Genomic DNA, 18,090 nt, shown 5'->3' with positions numbered 1-18,090 from the left:
AATGTATTGACTGAGGCTGTGGTTCTCATCCGGGCCTCACTAACTGTTGGTAGAATCTGTTTCCTTATATCTATAGGAGCAAGGTCTCCATTTTCCCTTGCTGTCACACGGGGCCCACTCTCAGCTGCTAGACCCTGCCCTCTCTGGCAAGGGCTCATGTCACGGACGTTTACTTTCCTCCAGGCCAGCTGGAGTGCATCTCAAAGATGTTCTGTTCTCTTTTTTTGATGTTCTTTTCTGTTACCAGTTGGAGAGGACTCTCTGCATTCATAGGGCTCATGTGACTAGGCTGGAGCCACAGGGATAATCTGTTCTAAAGCCAACTGATTAGGAATCTTAACTACAGCTGCAAAATCTCTATGCCATGTGAAGTCACAGCCACCAGGGAGTGGAGATCATGGCCATCTTAGAATGCTGCCTGCCACAGGATGTTGTTGCTCTTTGCCAGCTCCCAGACTCCTTGCACAGTGACTTACCAGAAGGTTCTAGCCTCCTTGTGTATGCAGCTAAAAAATAATGTCCTTCCCTCTCCTCCAGCCATCCAAGATGCCAAAAGGAAAGAAGGCTAAGGGGAAGAAGGTGGCCCTAGCCCCTGCTGTTTTAACGGAGCAAGAGGCCAAGAAGGTATCAGCCCCGTTTGACAAAAGGCCCAAGAATTTTGGCATCAGACAGGATATCTAATCCAAAAGGGACCTCACCCACTTTGCCACATGGCCCCACTACATCTGGCTGCAGTGGCAAAGGGCTATTCTCTATAAAATCTAAAAGTGCCTCCCACGATTAACTAGTTTATACAGGCCTTGGACCACCAAAGGGCTACTCAACTACTTAAGCTGGCCACAAGCACAGAGGGGAGACACAGCAAGAGAAGAAGCAGAGATTGTTGTTCCAGGCTGAGAAGAAAGCTGCCAGCAAAGGGGATGTCCCCACTAAGAGGCCACCTATCCTTTGAGCTGAGGTTAATACTGTCACCACCACAGTGGAAAACAAGAAGGCTCACCTGGTAGTGATTGCACATGATGGGGATTCCCTATTGTATTGTCAGGGGGAAGGCCAGGCTGCAGCATCTGGTCCACAGGAAGACCTGCACCACTGTTGCCTTCACACAAGTTAACTCAGAAGACAAAGGAGCTCTGGCTAAACTGGTGGAAGCTGTCAGGACCAATGACAATGACAGATGTGATGGATTTGCTGTAACTGGGGATGCAACATCCTGGGTCCAGAGCCAGTGGCTCACATTGCCAAGCTGGAAAAACAACAGCTAAAGACTTGGCCATCAAACTGGGGTAAATGTGCACTGTTGAATTTTCTGTACGTCAAAGTGATAGGGGCACCTGTGTCGGACAGTTGGTAAAGCATCTGACTCTTGATCTCAGCTCAGATCTTGCCCTCAGGGTTCTAGGATAGAGCCCCATGTCAGGCTTCATGCTTACCAGGAGTCGACTTGAGATTCTCTCTCCCTGTGTCTCAAATAAGTTAATAAATCTTTTTTTAAAGTTCTCTTTAAAAAAAAAAATCCTTCTCTCCCCCCCTGGCTGTTACTCATTGAGCTTGTTTTCTATGGCTTCTAAAACAAATTGCCTCAAACTTAGTATCTTAAAACAACAGATATTTTCTCACAGTTTTAGAGGCTGAAATGAAGATGTCAGCAGGGTCACATTTCCTACAGAGACTTCGTGGCAATTCCTTACCTCACCTGGTGGTGGCAAGCATTTCTTGGCTCGTGGCCACATTAACTCTGGTCTCTGCCTCATTTTCATATCACTTCATCTCTGTGTCAAAACTCCTCCCTCATTAGAAGGACACACATGCTTGCATTTAGAGTCTGCCTAGATAATCCAGGATAGATTCCTCTTCTGAAGATCCTTAATTTAATCCCCTCTTTTGCTGTATAAAGTAATATTCACAGGTATGAGGATTTGTGTGTGGACAAATCTTTGGGAGACCCACGTTTCAACCAGTCACACCCACTGTCTCCATTCCCATGACCTGGGTACCAAGTGTCCAAGTGTCAGATGACAGGTGTTTATGACATCTTCACCCACTGCTCACACTGGGTGTTAAAGGTGATCTCTGTCTTTGCCGTGAAAACAAAATATTCAACATCAGGTATGACGTGTGTATTCAGGTCTGTAACTACCTGATCTTGCTGGCAATTCTGAAGACCATTTGGCTGGGGTTCTAGCTTCTCACTCTCCTGAGACTTGATTAACCTCCATCACATCTTCTGCAGATTTGTACTTAGACGGCAAACCAGGTGCCCCATGCAAGGTCTTTAGCAAGTGCCTATCCACCACAGGGAGACTTGTGAATGGGACGCTTCTGCTTTTGAGCATTCTTTTTTTAAAAAATTTAAAAAGATTTTATTTATTCATGAGAGACACAGAGAGGCATAGACATAGAGGGAGAAGCAGGCTCCTCTCAGGGAGCCTGATGTGGGACTCAATCCCGGGACCAGGATCACACCCTGAGCCAAAGGCAGCCTCTCAACGATTCTGAGCCACCCAGGGGTCCCTGAGCATTCTTTTTGAAATGCAAAACCAGAGTTAGCTATAGGTCTCCCCTGCCCCTTTTTTTCCCTTTGATACTTTCCTATTGAAAATACCTATGGTGGTTTCACTTAAAAGCTATTTCTTAAGAATAAAAAAGCCCTAAAATTCAAATGATGCATACAGATTACTTTTCAATTCATCTTACAATATGCGATTTGTAAGCACTCTTAAAATGTGATGATTCCTAGTTAAATTTGGGATCTGATTATCCTCCCCTACCAGCTAAAAAGTTTCTGTAGAAATAATGAGAGAAATGAGTCCACGTTGATTAATCACCATGCTCCGTAAAAGCAACAAACTCCCTTTGTAAAAGTGATCACTGCAAGGAATTCTGAAAAGGATGCAGGCATTGCACGAAATGAGGACAAGGGTGGTCTTTAGAAAGAATGTTCTCTGTCAGTAGCAACTGCCTGTTAGTTCACCCGACGCAGTCTCATTTTCAATGCTCAAGACATATTTATTTTTATTACAGACTTTAAAATAGTATTTGAGAAACATCGTACAAAAAGAGGGTATATAATGTATATGTGTAGCTTAAGATTAATAATAAAAAGAACAAGAACATAAAGCATTCTTTTCAAAGAAAGTAGCAGTAAGCGTAGAAAGGCTCAGTATCACCAGGGTATGAAATATTTGACATTCTATTGTGGAAATGCCAACACACAAATTATCCTTGTTCACTTTTTATTGCTGTAGCACTATATTTCCCCATATAATGCTGTGCAAACATTTTATCAGAAACGGTGGAGGAGAGAAAACCCATTGTTAACCACAACCAATAAAGTAATTTGGCTGCTGATATTACAGTCTTTGCAATTGGATGGTTATGTTGTTTTCTACGTTCAACAAGGGGCGAGAATAACATATCGAGGGTAGTTATAAAGAAGCAAAGTGGAAGTTAAAAAGGCAATATGCCATAATATTTTCACCTCCCTGGTTTCTTCCATTTGAAGCCCATTATGGAAATATTACAGTGGCACAGCCCACTGCTAATCTGGGACTTGAGCGCAGTCCGCCAAGCTTTGGGATCTCGTGGTGTGGAGCGGGTCAGGCACACAGGGAGGCCACAGACGGGGTTTGGCCCAAATGTAAATCCCATCACGATGGCCCGCTGCTTCCAACCTGAGGCATTGCGGGGAAATAGGAGAGGGGGACCACCTGGGCCTGAAGCCCCACTTTCTGGCGCCCGGGGCACTGTGAATGCAGGAGTGTTCTCACGCCTCCCTGGGCCTCGGGTTCTTCACTGTGACCAGAGGAGGATAATGATAGGAACGTACCTTTGTGGTGAGGATAAAATGAGTTGAAGTATGTAAAACCCCTGAGAGCATCTGGGCCACAGAAGTGCTAGGTCGCTGCATCAGTGTTAGAGAATCCCCAGGGCCTTCCCGCGGCCTGCAGCACCTGCCCGCCTGGCGCCCGCGGGCCTCCTGACCTCGTCTTCTCCCCTGCTCCAGCTTTTTTTTTTTTTTTAAGATTTTATTTATTCATGAGAGACACACAGAGAGAGAGAGAGGCAGAGACACAGGCGCTCCACGCAGGGAGCCCGACGTGGGACTCGATCCTGGGTCTCCAGGATCACACCCTGGGCTGAAGGCGGCGCTAAACCGCTGGGCCACCGGGGCTGCCCATCCCCTGCTCCAGCTTCACGGGCCTGCCACCTTTTCCTCAGACTTGGCAACTCTGTCCCTGTTCCCTCAACACAGGTCCCTGGCTCCTGGGGCCTCGGTCAGAGAGGCCCCCTTCACCCTGCTGATGGCGGGAGCCTCCTCCTGCCCCCCAGCCCCTGCTCACTCCCTATCACATCATGCAGTTACTTCCTCTGTGGCATTGATCACTATTTGAGCTGAATGTGTCACACACACACACACACACACACACACACCCCGTAGATGACCAACTTGTCGCAACTTGCCCAGGCCTTTCTCGGTGTTAGCTCTGAGAGCCCCGCACCCCGGAAGCTCTGTGAGGGCAGGGACTCTGTCTTCCATCTCCGTCTCTGGCACCTACACTGTGCCTGGCACGTAGCAGCCCCTCGGGACACATTTGCAGAGTGAACGGAAGAATAACGAGGCGCCCGCCTCAAGAGGAGGCAGAGGCAGGGCCCCCTCCGGGCTGCAGCGGAGGCCTGGAGCCCGGCTCTCATCATTTGCGGCGCGTCCCCACGGAGCCAAATCAGCCGCCAACGCTTTCACCCCTCGGACAGGCGCCCGCTTCCGGAACCCTCGTGGATGTTTATGTTCCTGTCTCCATAGCTACCGAGACGCCTCAAAGGCCAGCAGCTGTTTTGCATCCCAAGATCAACACACACAAGTGTCTGGAGACCCCGGGTGATCAAGGCCAGGTGGAAGTTTTGGAAGCTGACGCGGCCGCACGTGTCACTTCCTCAAGGACCAAATCCCCCCGAGGGGGCTTGTCACAGAATGAGACTTAGCTGGTCGGGCCCCTGAGCTCTCCCTCGGCCTGCAAGCTGTGGATTTGGGAAGAGGCTCCAAAGAATCATTCTAAAGAGCAAGAGAGTTTGGGAAGGAACAGTCACAAAGGGAAGAAAACGGAGGCTGCCGGACATTTAGGGATGGAAGGGGGGAAAACTGTAAAATTGGATTTCCCTTCCCTTATCACGATAGCCCTGGCATTTGCCTCTCTGGGTAGGAGAACTGTGCAGCTAGGGGTCAAAGGAAGCCTGGACCTCACCCGGTACCTAAGGACACTGCTAGGCTGCTCCCCTGTTAGGATGATCTGCTGAACGCATTAGGAGGCTAGAAGGGCGTATCTCTCTTGCGTAACTGTGAAAACTGTACTTCATTTCCTTCGCTTATTAAGTGGCAATGGTCATTTCTACCCTGACTTCCTCATGAAGATGTTACGTTATTATGCGATAATCAGCCTCATCCTATGGGTTGAATGAAGTAAACTGCTCCCTCTCAGGGGATGTGTTAAGTGGGTCAGGTCATTCCAGTTGAGTGAATAAATCGATTTCAGTTGACAGGTTGGTTTCCTGCTGCTCCAAAAGTTTTTGCAACAGGGAGAATTTACTTTACTGGCAGAGATAGGTGGAGCTCAGGACTAAACTACTTGAGATCTTCTAAAGAAACAGCCTGAGGAATTGTGATTGCAACGTAACAGTGATAGGATTCATTCTTTAAGCTATTGGGGTAAACTAGGTTAGATCTGGTTTTCCGGGAGCCCTAGGTAGCTCATGGTTGAACATCTGCCTTCGGCTCAGGGTGTGATCCCCGGGTCCTGGGACTGAGTCCCACATTTGGCTCCCCACAGAGAACCTGTTTCTCCCTCTACCTATGTCTCTGCCTCTCTTATTCATTCATTCATTCATTCATTCATTCATTCATTCATGTGTCTCTCATGATTAAATAAATAAGATCTTTAAAAAAAAAATCTGGCTTTCCAAATAAGAAAGGAGGGAATGTGCTTTGGGCTGTGCCCTGGGTGATAGAGACCACCACATGCCCTGCCCTGGTGGCCGCTACCACCACGCAGGTCCTTCTTGGTCTCTTCCTGCATTACAGCAATTCGTAGACTTCCTTTCCTTCTAAACAGCAAACTTGCTGAGGCTAGACCTCATGCATGGTTGATTATTACATTCCTCTGGAGCCTAGTATGGTGTGACGAGCACCAGAAGGGCTTAATAATTATTAATTAAATTGAATCCAAGCAGAGAGAGAGTATGAAATCTACAAGCAATATGTGAGTGGGAGGCTGGGTCTACAGAAAGCCGAGTGGTGGTGCTGTCGGTGCTCAGGGGCAGGGTTATCCATGGTTAGGTCAACCTTGGTCCTCAGGTGAGTGGGCTATGGTTTATGTCAAGACTATTCCGGACCAATGACCACATTATGCACAGTTGGTTTTCATGATGTCATTCACCAGAGGATGCAAAATTTTAGCTGGCCAGCATCCCTTTCAGAAATCTTTGACCAAGATCACACGTGGGTGAGCCTGGTGCCTGATTCTGACACCAGGACTCAGGAGCAGGGGCGGCACTGGCCCAATTTCAATGTCAGGAATCAAAGTAAAGAGCCTTAAAGGTTTGCTTGATCATGAGAAATCAAATGGAGAATGTCTCCTAGCTCCATGGAAAAACTGACACCCTTTTCCAGCCAGCTGTGAGTAGAGACGAGATGGGGAAATTTGCAATAATTTGCAAGTTTGCCCAGAGGATGGAGTTGTGTCATTTTTCCTGCAACAGTCTGTGCTGCTGGCTGACAGCATGGAATTTCTTCTTGGATTGAGCTGGCAATTATTCACAAAAAAATAGCCAATTAGGCTGTGCAAAGCCAAAAACAGCAACTGTTCCCAATGTGCTGAAGACGGAGATGGAGATGGAGGGTGGACCAAGTCCCCCACGTTGCGGCTTTTCTGCCCTCTGACCTCGTCAGTGTTGGATTTCTACTTTCTGATTTCATCCACCACCACCCCTCCTTCACTGGTTGTTCCCTATGGGCCTGAGGTCTTTACAGTCCTTGGACCGTACCTTCCTGGCCGCAGCCCTTCTGCTCACTCCCCCCACCCCCACCCCAACAGGCACCTTGAGGACAGATGGGGCAGTAACCTGGGAAACGTTTCCTGAATCCCACAAAAGGGATGCAGGTTTCAGGTTGGGAGGGACGCTTGCTGTGGTTCCATAGGCTACTGGAACCAGACCTCCCTATGAACCCCAGTTTAAGAGTAGTTAAATAATAAAGAAGAAAGAGACTTTCCCCAGCCACTGGCAAGCCTACCCCTAACATTTCAGACAGCTTTTCTTCTGACTCCATCCCTCTAGGAGTGGCTACATCAGAGACTTAAAGCCTGCCCTGTGCATGTACTTATTGCCTGATGGAGAGTAGAGGAGGAGACTTCACATTTTCACCTCTTGTTTTCTAGGTCAAGCCCACATTTACACACAGGTGTTTTCTATACAGTGTGACTCTTGGCAATCTGCCCTAATAGGGTTGCCAGATAAAATATAAGATGCCCAGCTAAATGTGTAATTTCAGTAAACAATGAATAATATTTTTAGTGTAAGGATTTCCTGCATATTGCATGAGACATACCTATACTAAGAAATTACTTCATGTCTATCTGAAGTTTGAATTTCTCTAGATCCTGCATTTAGCATTTGCTAAAGCAGGCAACCCTAGTCAGGCAGACCCTGAGCCTTGTCCTTACTCCTGTCAGTCATCTGTTTATTTATCCTGATGGCTGACCCTTGGTTTATTAGTTAATTAATGCTGCAAAAATGCTTAACCAACACATCAAAATTCAGTGGCTTAAAATAATCATTTATTCATCTGGATTTGTGGGTCAGCCAGGGGACTGCTGATGTAGGCTGGCTGAGCTGGGGTAATCTCTGCTCCATGAGTCTCTCATCCTCTTCTTGAGACCCATGGGCCTGTTTAGGCTTGTCCTCATTGTTGCCACGGCAGAGGGGCAGGAGGACAAGATGCAATGCAGAGGCAATTTTTTTAAAGATTTTATTTATTTATTTATCCATGAGAGACACAGAGAGAGAGGCAGAGACACAGGCAGAGGGAGAAACAGACTCCCTAGAGGGAGCCTGATGCTGGATTCGATCCCAGGACCCTGGGATCATAACCTGAGCCAAAGGCAGATGCTCAACCACTGAGCCACCCAGGCACCCCCACGTAGGCAATTACAAACTAACGTTCCATCAGCCGAAGCAGCCATTGTCAAATGCAACACCAAGATGTGGACCTGTAAAGAGTGTAGACACAAGAAGGGGTGAAAAATTGAATCACACTATCTCTCATACTGAGGAAAGGCACAGTCAAAAGCCAGGTGAGCCTAGGGTTTGACCTCACTTTGCCACCTACTAGCTAGGAGACCTTGGAATAGTCCTGAACTGTTGTTTCCTTATCTATGAGACAGTCCTGTGGTGAAGGTTGGGGTGATGTGATTGATCGCTGTAGTGGTAGCTGTCACTATGGTCAAGAACAGCCATGATTTTGGGATACCTGGGTGGCTTAGTGGTTGAGTGTCTACCTTTGGCTCAGGTCACGATCCCAGGGTTCTGGGATTGAGTTCCACATTGAGATTCCCACAGGAAGCCTGTTTCTCCCTCTGCCCATGATTCTGCCTCTCTCTCTGTTTTTCCCATGAATAAATAAAATATTTTTTTTTTTAAAAAAAAAGAACAGCCATGATTTCTAGTTTCCAGCCCCTAACCCCTAAACTCCTACTTCTGCTCCAGACTTTCCATAATGGGCTCCTCTGTGGCATGGATGCATGGTGCAGTGAACAGGCCCTGCACTCTGCTCCATATAAGTTGTCTCTGCCTCTGAACCCTGTAACCCCCTCTCTACTACAGCAGGTACTATACACAGGCTCATCCCATACTTCCAGCTCTACCCTGCCTGCCACATGGACCCAGCTGAGTTTCTCACAGTTAAATCTGCTTCTGAAACTGCTATTCTTTCCTTCTCTAGAAAGGGAACTGATTACAGAGTTTGAAGCCATCTTTTTTAAGAGCTCTGGCTCTGGGTTCGACCCTGTACTTTTTTCCCTACCAGCTCTGTCGTGGAGAAATTATTCAATGCCTTTATAAAACAGAGTAATAGAACCTACCTCCTGGGCAGCCCGGGTGGCTCAGTGGTTTAGCACAGCCTTCAGCCCAGGGCACAAAGACTCAGGATTGAGTCCCATGTCAGGCTCCCTGCATGGAGCCTGCTTCTCCTTCTGCCTGTGTTTGTGCCCCCCTCTCTCTCTCTCTCTCTCTTTCTCTCTCTCTGTCTCTCATGAATAAATAAATTTTAAGAATCTTAAAAAAAAAAAAAAACCTACCTCCTGGGAAAGTTGTTTTGGGGATTAAGTGAGCTAATGTACCGTCCTGTTTAGAAGAGGGCCTGTCACATTGTATAGACTCCATAGATGTTGGGGTGGGGAAGCAAGGGGATAGTGTCATATTTGTTGCTATTTTTATTACAACTATTTTTGCATCAGGGTCTTCTTTCATGGTTGTGATATCTTTACTTTTTGTCTCTAAAGACTTAGTTCCTCTTTTTTTTTTTTTAAGTTTCCTTCTGTTTCCTGCCCCCCCCCCTTTTTTTTTCCTCTGAATTCTTTCATTTCTCTTTGCTTTGGTCTCTTTTTCATGTAAGAAGCTTTCCTGGTGATCTTTGTCTCTGTTTATATTAGAAAGTGAGACACTTTAAGAGGTGAAGGAGGTTTGGAGGCCAGCCTTCAAGGTGGCACCCAGTGATTCTCACTCCCTGCTCTTTGCAACTCCTATGTAGTTCCTTCCTGTATTGACTAGAGCAACCCGTGTCACCAAGGTAATATTGCAGAAATGATGGAGTGTGACTTCCAAGGCTAGGTAATAAAAGACATTGCAGCTCTCACCTTGCTGTCTAGGACTACTTGCTCTGGGTGAAGCCAGCAGCCACGTTGTGAGGTTATTGAAGAAGCAGTGTGGAGGAGTCCATGTGGTGAAGGATTGAGGCCTCTTGCCAACAAACACTAACTTGCCAGGCATGGGAGTGTGCCATCCAGGAAGTGGGTTCTTCAATACCAGTCAAGTCTTTCGATATTACACACAGTAACACAGTTCCAACCAGCATATTGACTGCAACCTCACAGAGACTCTGAACCAGAGCCACCAGCTAAGCCATTCCAGAGTTCTTGACTTACAGAAACTGTGAGGGAAAAGTAGGTTTTTTTGTTTTGTTTTGTTTTGCTTGAGGCCACTAAATCATGAGGTAATTTATTAGGTAGCAGTAGATAACTAATACAAGAGGGCTAGTTGGCTGACTGGGCTACAGAAGGGAATCTGGGTCTAACTATTCATTAGCTAAACTTTCAGCCAATCCTGGGGTTAGCTTCACCCTATACAGCAGTGTTTAGAGATACTTGGTCCTCCAAATCCTGAGCTCAGCCAAGCAAATTGGCCTCCTTATTTGTAAGAAGGAGGTTTCAATTTCTTTGTTCTGTGAAGTCAGTTATCATTTTTCGATCTGCTTTCACTTTTCTAAAATTTTATTGATATTGCTCATCTGCTAACTCTTTTGTTCTCTTTTTCTTTGTGGGTTTACAGTGTTGTTTTTAATTTATCGTCATTTAATAGGATGTGAGGAGAGAGCAGAGTTAATGTGTTTGTTCAGTCTGCCACATTTAGTCAGAAGTCAGAGGTAATCTTTCACTATTCAGAAAACCTCCTTGGGGTGGCAGTTGAGTGGCACAGTTGGTTGAGTGGCCAATTCCTGGTTTCAGCTCAGGTCATGAACTCAGGATCCTGGGATCAAGCCCCATGATGGGCTCTGTGCTCAGGACGGAGTCTGCTTCTCTCCTTCTCCCTCTCTCTCTGCCCCTCCTGTGTGCGCTCTCTCTCTCTCTCTCAAACAAATAAATAAATACACCTTAAAAAAAAAAAAAGAAAAGAAAGAAAACCTCCTTGCCTGCTGCAGACCACAACTATGACTACTCCACTTTCAAAAAGTTGGTTGTGTGGGCAAATAGAGCTGGGAAAGTGTGTGAAGGACCCAACAGACCCCAGGAACTTCTGTATGTTTTTGGAGCTGTGATGGTGTAGGTGATGGCTTGGGGAAGGGAGAGGAACCGGAGGTCTATCCCAGCCCTTCAAGGAAGAAGAGCCATGTAAAACAATGGAAAGGAGAGGCCTGGGCAGATGCTAAGAATAATAAAGACCAGGTAATCAGAAATGAGCTGAAATTTTAAGTGTAGGAACAGCATGTAGAATGAGAGTGTGTATGTGATAAAACTCAGAGCAGGGATGCCTGGGTGGTCAATGGTTGGGCACCTGCCTTTGGCTCAGGGCATGATGCCAGATTCCCGGGTTTGAGTCCCACATCAGGCTCCTTGCATGAAGCCTGCTTCTCCTTCTACCTGTGTCTCTGCCCTTCTGTGTGTGTCTCTCATAAATAAATAAAATCTTAAAAAAAAAAAAAACTCAGAGCAATTTCATCCTCAGAATGCCATACTCAGGATGTTAAAGACAAACCCATGGCTTCAGACCACATCATCCTCTGCCTCTACTAAAGATAAGGAAGACAAACTATAAGACATTTTAAGAGTACATTATTGAAAAAGAGTGATGAAAGATCTTTTTTCTTTTAGATTAATTTATTTAGAAAAAGCACACCTGTACAAGTGGGGGGAGGGGCAGAGGTAGAGAATCCTCAAGACAACCCATTGCAGAGCACAGAGCCAGCCATGGGGCTTGATCCCATGACCCTGAGATCATGACCTGAGCCAAAACCAAGGGTGGGACACCCAACTGACTCAGCTACCCGGGTGCCCCAAGAGGAAGAATTTGATCTTAGCAGGGAAACTTCTAATTTCTTTCCATTAAGTGTGATGTTGGTGATATGTTTTTTGTAGATATTCTTTATCAAGTTGATGAAGTTCCTCTCTATTCCTAGTTTACAGAGAGTTTTTATCATGAATGGGTGTTAGATTTTGTCAAACGCTTTTTCTGCATCTATTGATATGATCATGTGATTTTCTTCTTTAGCTTGTTGATGTGATGGATTACACTAATTGATTTTCTAATCTTGAACCAGCCTTGCATACTTGGAATAAATCCCACTTGGCTTGATGTATAATTCTTTTTATACATTCTTGGATATGATTTGCTTTAATTTAATTATTTCTGCTCTAATTCTTATTATTTCTTTTCTTCTGCTCACTCTGGATTTAATTTGCTCTTCTTTCCTAGTTTCCTAAGATGGAAGCTTAGGTGACTGATTTTAGATCTTTTTTTCTTTTTAATATATACATTCACTGCTATAAATTTCCCTGTAAGCACTGTTTTTGCTAGATCCCACAAATTTTGAGAGGTTGTATGTTTCTTAAGCTCACAATATTTTGGAATTTCTCTTGACATTTTTTCTTTGACCCATGTATTATTTGGAGACATGTTTAATCTCCGAGTGTTTGGGGATTTTCCAGCTCTTTCTGTTATTGATCTCTAGTCAATTTCCCTATGATCTGAAAGCACACATTGTATGATTTGCATTCTTTTAAATTTGTTAAGATGTGTTTTATAGTCCAGAATGTGGTCTATCTTGTTGTTTATTTCACGTGAGCTTGAGAAAAATGTGTATTCTGCTGTTAGATGAAGTAATCTATAGATGTCAACTATATGCAGTTAATTGATGGTGCTATTGAGTTCAGACGGTTTAAGTTTTTACAAAGACAATATATTCATGCATTACATATATTGTTTCTGTAAAATAACAGTTCAACAAGGCAAAAACAACAGATGAAGTTTTTTCAAAGCAATAATGCGCCAAGGCAGAAAGCGTTTGGGCAACAACTTTGTGATCACCACTGAGGGTTCATCTCCTTCTCCCAGCCCTGCCATGGCATTCAGAGGGCGACCCAGGGTTTGGACCCACTGCATTGACAACAGGGGCTGGGCTGGGGCTGGGAAGGGAATGGTGCATCTATGAACCCCTCCCAAATGCAAGCACAAACTGCTGGTGATAAATGACTGAAGTCCAGCCAAGCCTGTTCAACTGTGATTATAATAAAAGGCATGAAGTTTATGTTCAGGCTCTAGGCTTTTTTATTTGATTAAGCAATTGAAGCCTTATGTCATTTTTGCCTTGTGTTTTTGGCTGGGCAGTAAGCGTGCCAGCTCACAGAACCAGAGGTACCTAGCAGAGAAAACAAAGGCATCACAGATGAAATTACACTTCCAGCCTTTTCTTAGGTAATTGTCACTGAACACATTACACTTCTTTGTTACCATTCCTTCCTTCATAATGGACATGAAATGTAAGAAATCTCAAGTTCAAAAAACAAAAACAAAAACATAGCAATCAAAAAATGTAAATGAATTTGGAGAGTTGAATGTAAATAACCTAATGTTGCTGCAAGTAATTTTACCCAGCATTCTGTCAAAAGTTCTCTCCTTTGTCCCTTTATTTATGGCAACTCTCATTCTTTAAATAGAAGTCCACTTATAAGGAAGGACTCAGTGCCCTATGAAATCACACAGTGAGGTGCTGGAGAAGTCTGTGGTGCTGTTTTCTTTTTTTTAAGATTTTATTTATTTATTCATGACAGAGAGAGAGATAGAAAGAGAGGCAGAGACACAGGCAGAGGGAGAAGCAGGCTCCATGCAGGGAGCCCGACATGGGATTCGATCCCGGGACTCCAGGATCACGCCCTGGGCTGAAGGTGGTGCTAAACCGCTGAGCCACCAGGGCTGCCCTATGGAAGTATTTGAAATTAGTCTCTGGATACCAACCACAGAAAAACTTAATTTCATAGATAGAGCAATTAGGAGAAGTAAACTTTCAAACAAACAGGTGGGACAGGGGCAAGGACACAGGCATATGTGTTTGCATACATATCTAAAAAATCATGATAAAATTTCCATTGTCTTACTCATAAGCAGTTCAAAGTACTGTGAATTAAACAGTTTTTCTTGATAATTTTTTAAAGTTAGAATAATCTAGAATACCTAAAACCTTTTTTGCCCAATATCAGGCTGACTTTGTGAGAGAAAGAGTGAGTGGGTGTGTGCATGTGTGCACATGTGCACGCATGTATATGTGTACCTTTTTGATAATGTTAGTTTACTATGAAGATAATGATATCATTGGTACAGATAAGGGTATAAAAAGAAAGTTCAATTTATATACCTGTTAGTTACAAACTCATGTTTCATGGGGAGCAAAAAAAGTTTCATAAATCAGTTACAGTGCCCAACTGTTATCAACAAATTACAGTATTTGGAAGAACAATGGATTTTATGATAGTTGCATGACACTTGTTAGTGAATAAATTTCTCTAATCATTTGTAAATCTTAGAGCTTTCAACTTCTATATTCAAAACCAATTTCTTTACTGATTCTGTAAAAAACATTCAATTTTTTTAAAGATCTTATTTACCTATTTGAGAGAAGGGGGAGAGGCAGAGAGAGAGGGAGAAGCAGGATCCCCCCTGAACAGTGAGCCCAATGTGGGGTGCAAACCAAGGCCCCAGGATCATGACCCAAGCTGAAAGCAGACACTCAACCCATTGAGCCACCCTGGTGCCCCCCCAGAAATTCGATTTTTTAAAGAGAAAAGTTCAAACTTATATGTTCAAATATTACATGTAATATTCTGCAGAAGACCAACAATTTTTTTTAATGTTGGGATATGAAGAATGGTTGTATTGTGAAACTGCACATAAGATAAGGAATATAATATCCCTTTGAAAATGTTGTCCAGGCGTGCCTGGGTGGCTCAGACAGTTAAGCATCCAACTCTGACTCTTGGTTCAGCTCAGGTCATGAGCTCAGGGTTGTGGGATCCAGCCCTGAATCAGGCTCTGTGCTCAGTGGGGAGTCTGCTAAAGATTCTTTCTCTCCCTCTTCCTCTTCCCTTACTCCCCTCCAAATAAATAAATAAATCTTTTCAAAGAGAGAGAGAGAGAAGAGAGAGAAGAAAGGAAAGAAAGAAAGAAAGAAAGAAAGAAAGAAAGAAAGAAGAAAGAAAGAAAGAAAGAAAGAAAGAAAGAAAGAAAGAAAGAAAGAAAGAAAGAAATGCTTTCCAAAGCCTATGGAAAATTAACTTGCCTGATGTTCCCCTCCAATAAACCATTAATTTATAGCGTTTCCAAACACATCTGCCCAGAGTCCACCCTGGTCTTAGAAGTAACAGTTCAACTGTCTTCTGCTCCTCTCATAATTGTGTCCAAGTGCCTGGGAGTAGCTGCCAAAAGCCAGAGGATGCGCTTGATACATTCCTCAGAGTCCCTACATGTATCTAGATTCTTGCAGAAGAGGTACAAGATTCCAAATTGTCCTTCAATTCCGTGCCATATTGCTTCTCTTGGGTGAAGCATTGTGTTTTCTGGTGTTCTTTTTAAGTACAACTATGCCTGTGAGAATGTCTTATCAGACTGCTGTCCTACTGGTTTGCTTTCCTCAATGACTTCTGGGATGAAAGGTGGATAAGCCAACACTGTTTTATGGATTATCGTCAGTGAAGGAAGGAGAAAAGAGAAACTTTGATTTATGTATTAATTGGGATTAGATTTAGCCTGTGAAACTGAAAAATCAAAGTTAAGAATGGCTTAAACCTGATAGAAGCTGGGCGCCTGAGTGGCTCAGTAGTTGAGCATCTGCCTTTGGCTCAGGTTGTGGTCCCGGGGTCCTGGGATGGAGTCTCCCATCAGGCTCCCTGGAAGAAGCCTGCTTCTCCCTCTGCTTATGTCTCTGCCTCTCTGTGTCTCTCATGAATAAATAAATAAAATATTTTTAAAAAATGACAGAAGCCTATTTCTTCCTTTTATAAAGAAAGTGCAGAGGCAAGAGTCAAAGGATGATGAGATCTAAACTCTGTATTTCTCGGGCTCTATCTTCTTTTATAGCTTCCATCTTCGAAGTTCCCTGAGGGTCCAAGAAGGGCCGCTGCAAGGCCAGAGAGGAGAAGCAAAGACCAAAAGGGACTCCACCCTGCTGAGTCAGCTCCCTTCAGAATGCCCTCCTGGGAGCCCTGCAGAATTTCTCTCACTGGCCAGAAACAAGTCAGGTAGACACATCTAGAGGCAAAAGAGGCTAGAAGATCAGTATCTTTTTTCTTGGCCACAGTATGCCCTGCTAAAAATAGGGGCAAGTAAAGAGGAAGTAAGGAGCAGAGAAGGGATCCTGGGGGTGGCAACTAGCCATTTCTGCATTCTGCAAGACATGAAGGTCATGGCTGTCCTTGGAATAACATCTGTGCTGATGTTTTTCTAGGCTCTCAAGAGAATTCTTGTTTTGTCTACACTTCCCTACTGCGTCTAGGCTTTTCCTGGATAAGGGACAATACTTAGAGCTGGAGTAGCCTAGTCCTAGCAAGTACATTTATTCGTCCAGAGGCATCAAGCCTAAAATCAATACAAATGCACAGAGATTCGCTGAGTGTACTCCAAGTGGGCCACATTGATGTGGTAATAGCCCTGGGGGTGCAGGGGAAGGTGATGGGATGCCCTTCCCTGAGTGGTTTGTATTAAGCTGGGCAAACAGCTTAGAACAGTGCTTCTGAAACTGCTTTTCTCCCCATCCACAGCAGACGAGAATATATGCTCCTACTGTGACAACCACAGGAGTTCAGCAATAACCCAACGCAGTTTATTCCTTGTTGAAAAAGACTAGTCCTCTGATCACACACTTGGAGGTCACAATGTCAACTTGCTATAAAAGTGTTCTACATGTTTATTGTGTCTCAGGGATGTGAGATCATCCTGCTGATACAACCAACCCACTGAGACAAATGCCTTCTGAGCATCCTAACTTCCTGTCCATTTTCCCCACCTCCAGGATCCCATCAATTCCAATAACTTTCCTTCTTCTTTAATTTAGGCAGACGTGGTTTCTGTGCTTGCAAACATGGCCAGTACTGAATCAGTGCATATAATCCCCACTGTACAGATAAGGAAACCAAGGCCCAGGTTCAGTGACACTCCCGAAGTCAAGCAGGTTACTATATGGAGGAGAATAAGAATTAGAACTTAGTCTCAATCCATGCAAAGGGAGAGGCGACATCAAACCTGACTTTGGTAACACCAGCCTCACTCTTGCCCTGTGACTTTGGCTCCATCTTTGCAGCCAAGGGACAGCATGGGCATGCTGTCATGAGCAGAAATGCACAGATCCCTTTCACAGCCCTTTGCTCCTCTTGACAGCAACAGCCAGGCAGCCTGAGATCGTTCCATCTCAAACCCCTGCCCTCTCCGACCTGCTGAGCCCTATGTTTACCCCACTCACTTAACCATTTCTTCAGATCAGAAACGAACACTCATCCCAGAACCCAGTACAATCTTCCATGCCTTTCTGTGGCTTAGCTGAGCATTGCTTTTAAACATTCATTCTGGTCTTTGTTGCATGTTTACAGGCGTGGATTCCTTTTATTTCTTTACACACACACACACACACACAGGAATAATCCCTTTGGAATTTACGTTTTTCAAGAGCAATTCCTTGGATTATTTGAAAGGCTGCCCTCCTCCTCCTGCAGAGTGGGGGTTCTGAGGCTGGCCCAGGGCTGAATGGGGACACACACCTCAATGCCACAGCAGCATCGGGAGGGGAAAGCTCAGGCAGCCCAAAGGAAAAGAGCTCTGGCTCTCTGCTCACATCTGGCCTCCCCCTCCTCCAGCCTCCCCTCCATTTCTATACTAGTCAGCAGCAAAAGCAATCTTGAAGAGGAGAGAGGGACAGGGTGGGTGGAAGCAAGTGACACTGAAATGTCACCTGCCCCAGCCAGGGAGGGGAAGGATGATGCCACAGTTGGCACACCTGGGGCGGGGCCTCCCATTTTTCAGGATTCCCTGGACATTGAAACATGAACACATCCGAGAGGAGGACTCCAGGGCGTGGTGGACACCACAATTCCCCGCCAGCTCCCTCTGCTGTAGTCCAGCTGCCAGGAGGAGGCCTGTCAGCCCCCTCAGGGATTACCTCAGCTGCAGAGAGCCCCTGGACCAGGGTAGGGCTCCTCCTGAGGTGCTCCACATTCACTGACTGAGGGCAGCAGGCGTCTGAGGACCCAGCATGTCAGCTCAACTCTGGATAATGATGCTGGAAGG

The 18,090-nt window shown here is 45.0% G+C and overlaps 1 pseudogene; it reads left to right on the top strand.

Annotated features, from left to right (window-relative positions):
- Window positions 1-546: 546 nt before the first annotated feature.
- Window positions 547-4,983, top strand: LOC129507325 (60S ribosomal protein L7a-like; annotated as a pseudogene).
- The last annotated feature ends 13,107 nt before the right edge of the window (window positions 4,984-18,090 follow it).

The sequence above is a fragment of the Nyctereutes procyonoides genome, unplaced genomic scaffold, assembly GCF_905146905.1.
Source record: "Nyctereutes procyonoides isolate TBG_1078 unplaced genomic scaffold, NYPRO_anot_genome, whole genome shotgun sequence".
Classification (NCBI taxonomy): domain Eukaryota; kingdom Metazoa; phylum Chordata; class Mammalia; order Carnivora; family Canidae; genus Nyctereutes; species Nyctereutes procyonoides.
This window is presented reverse-complemented; position numbering and strand designations above follow the sequence as displayed.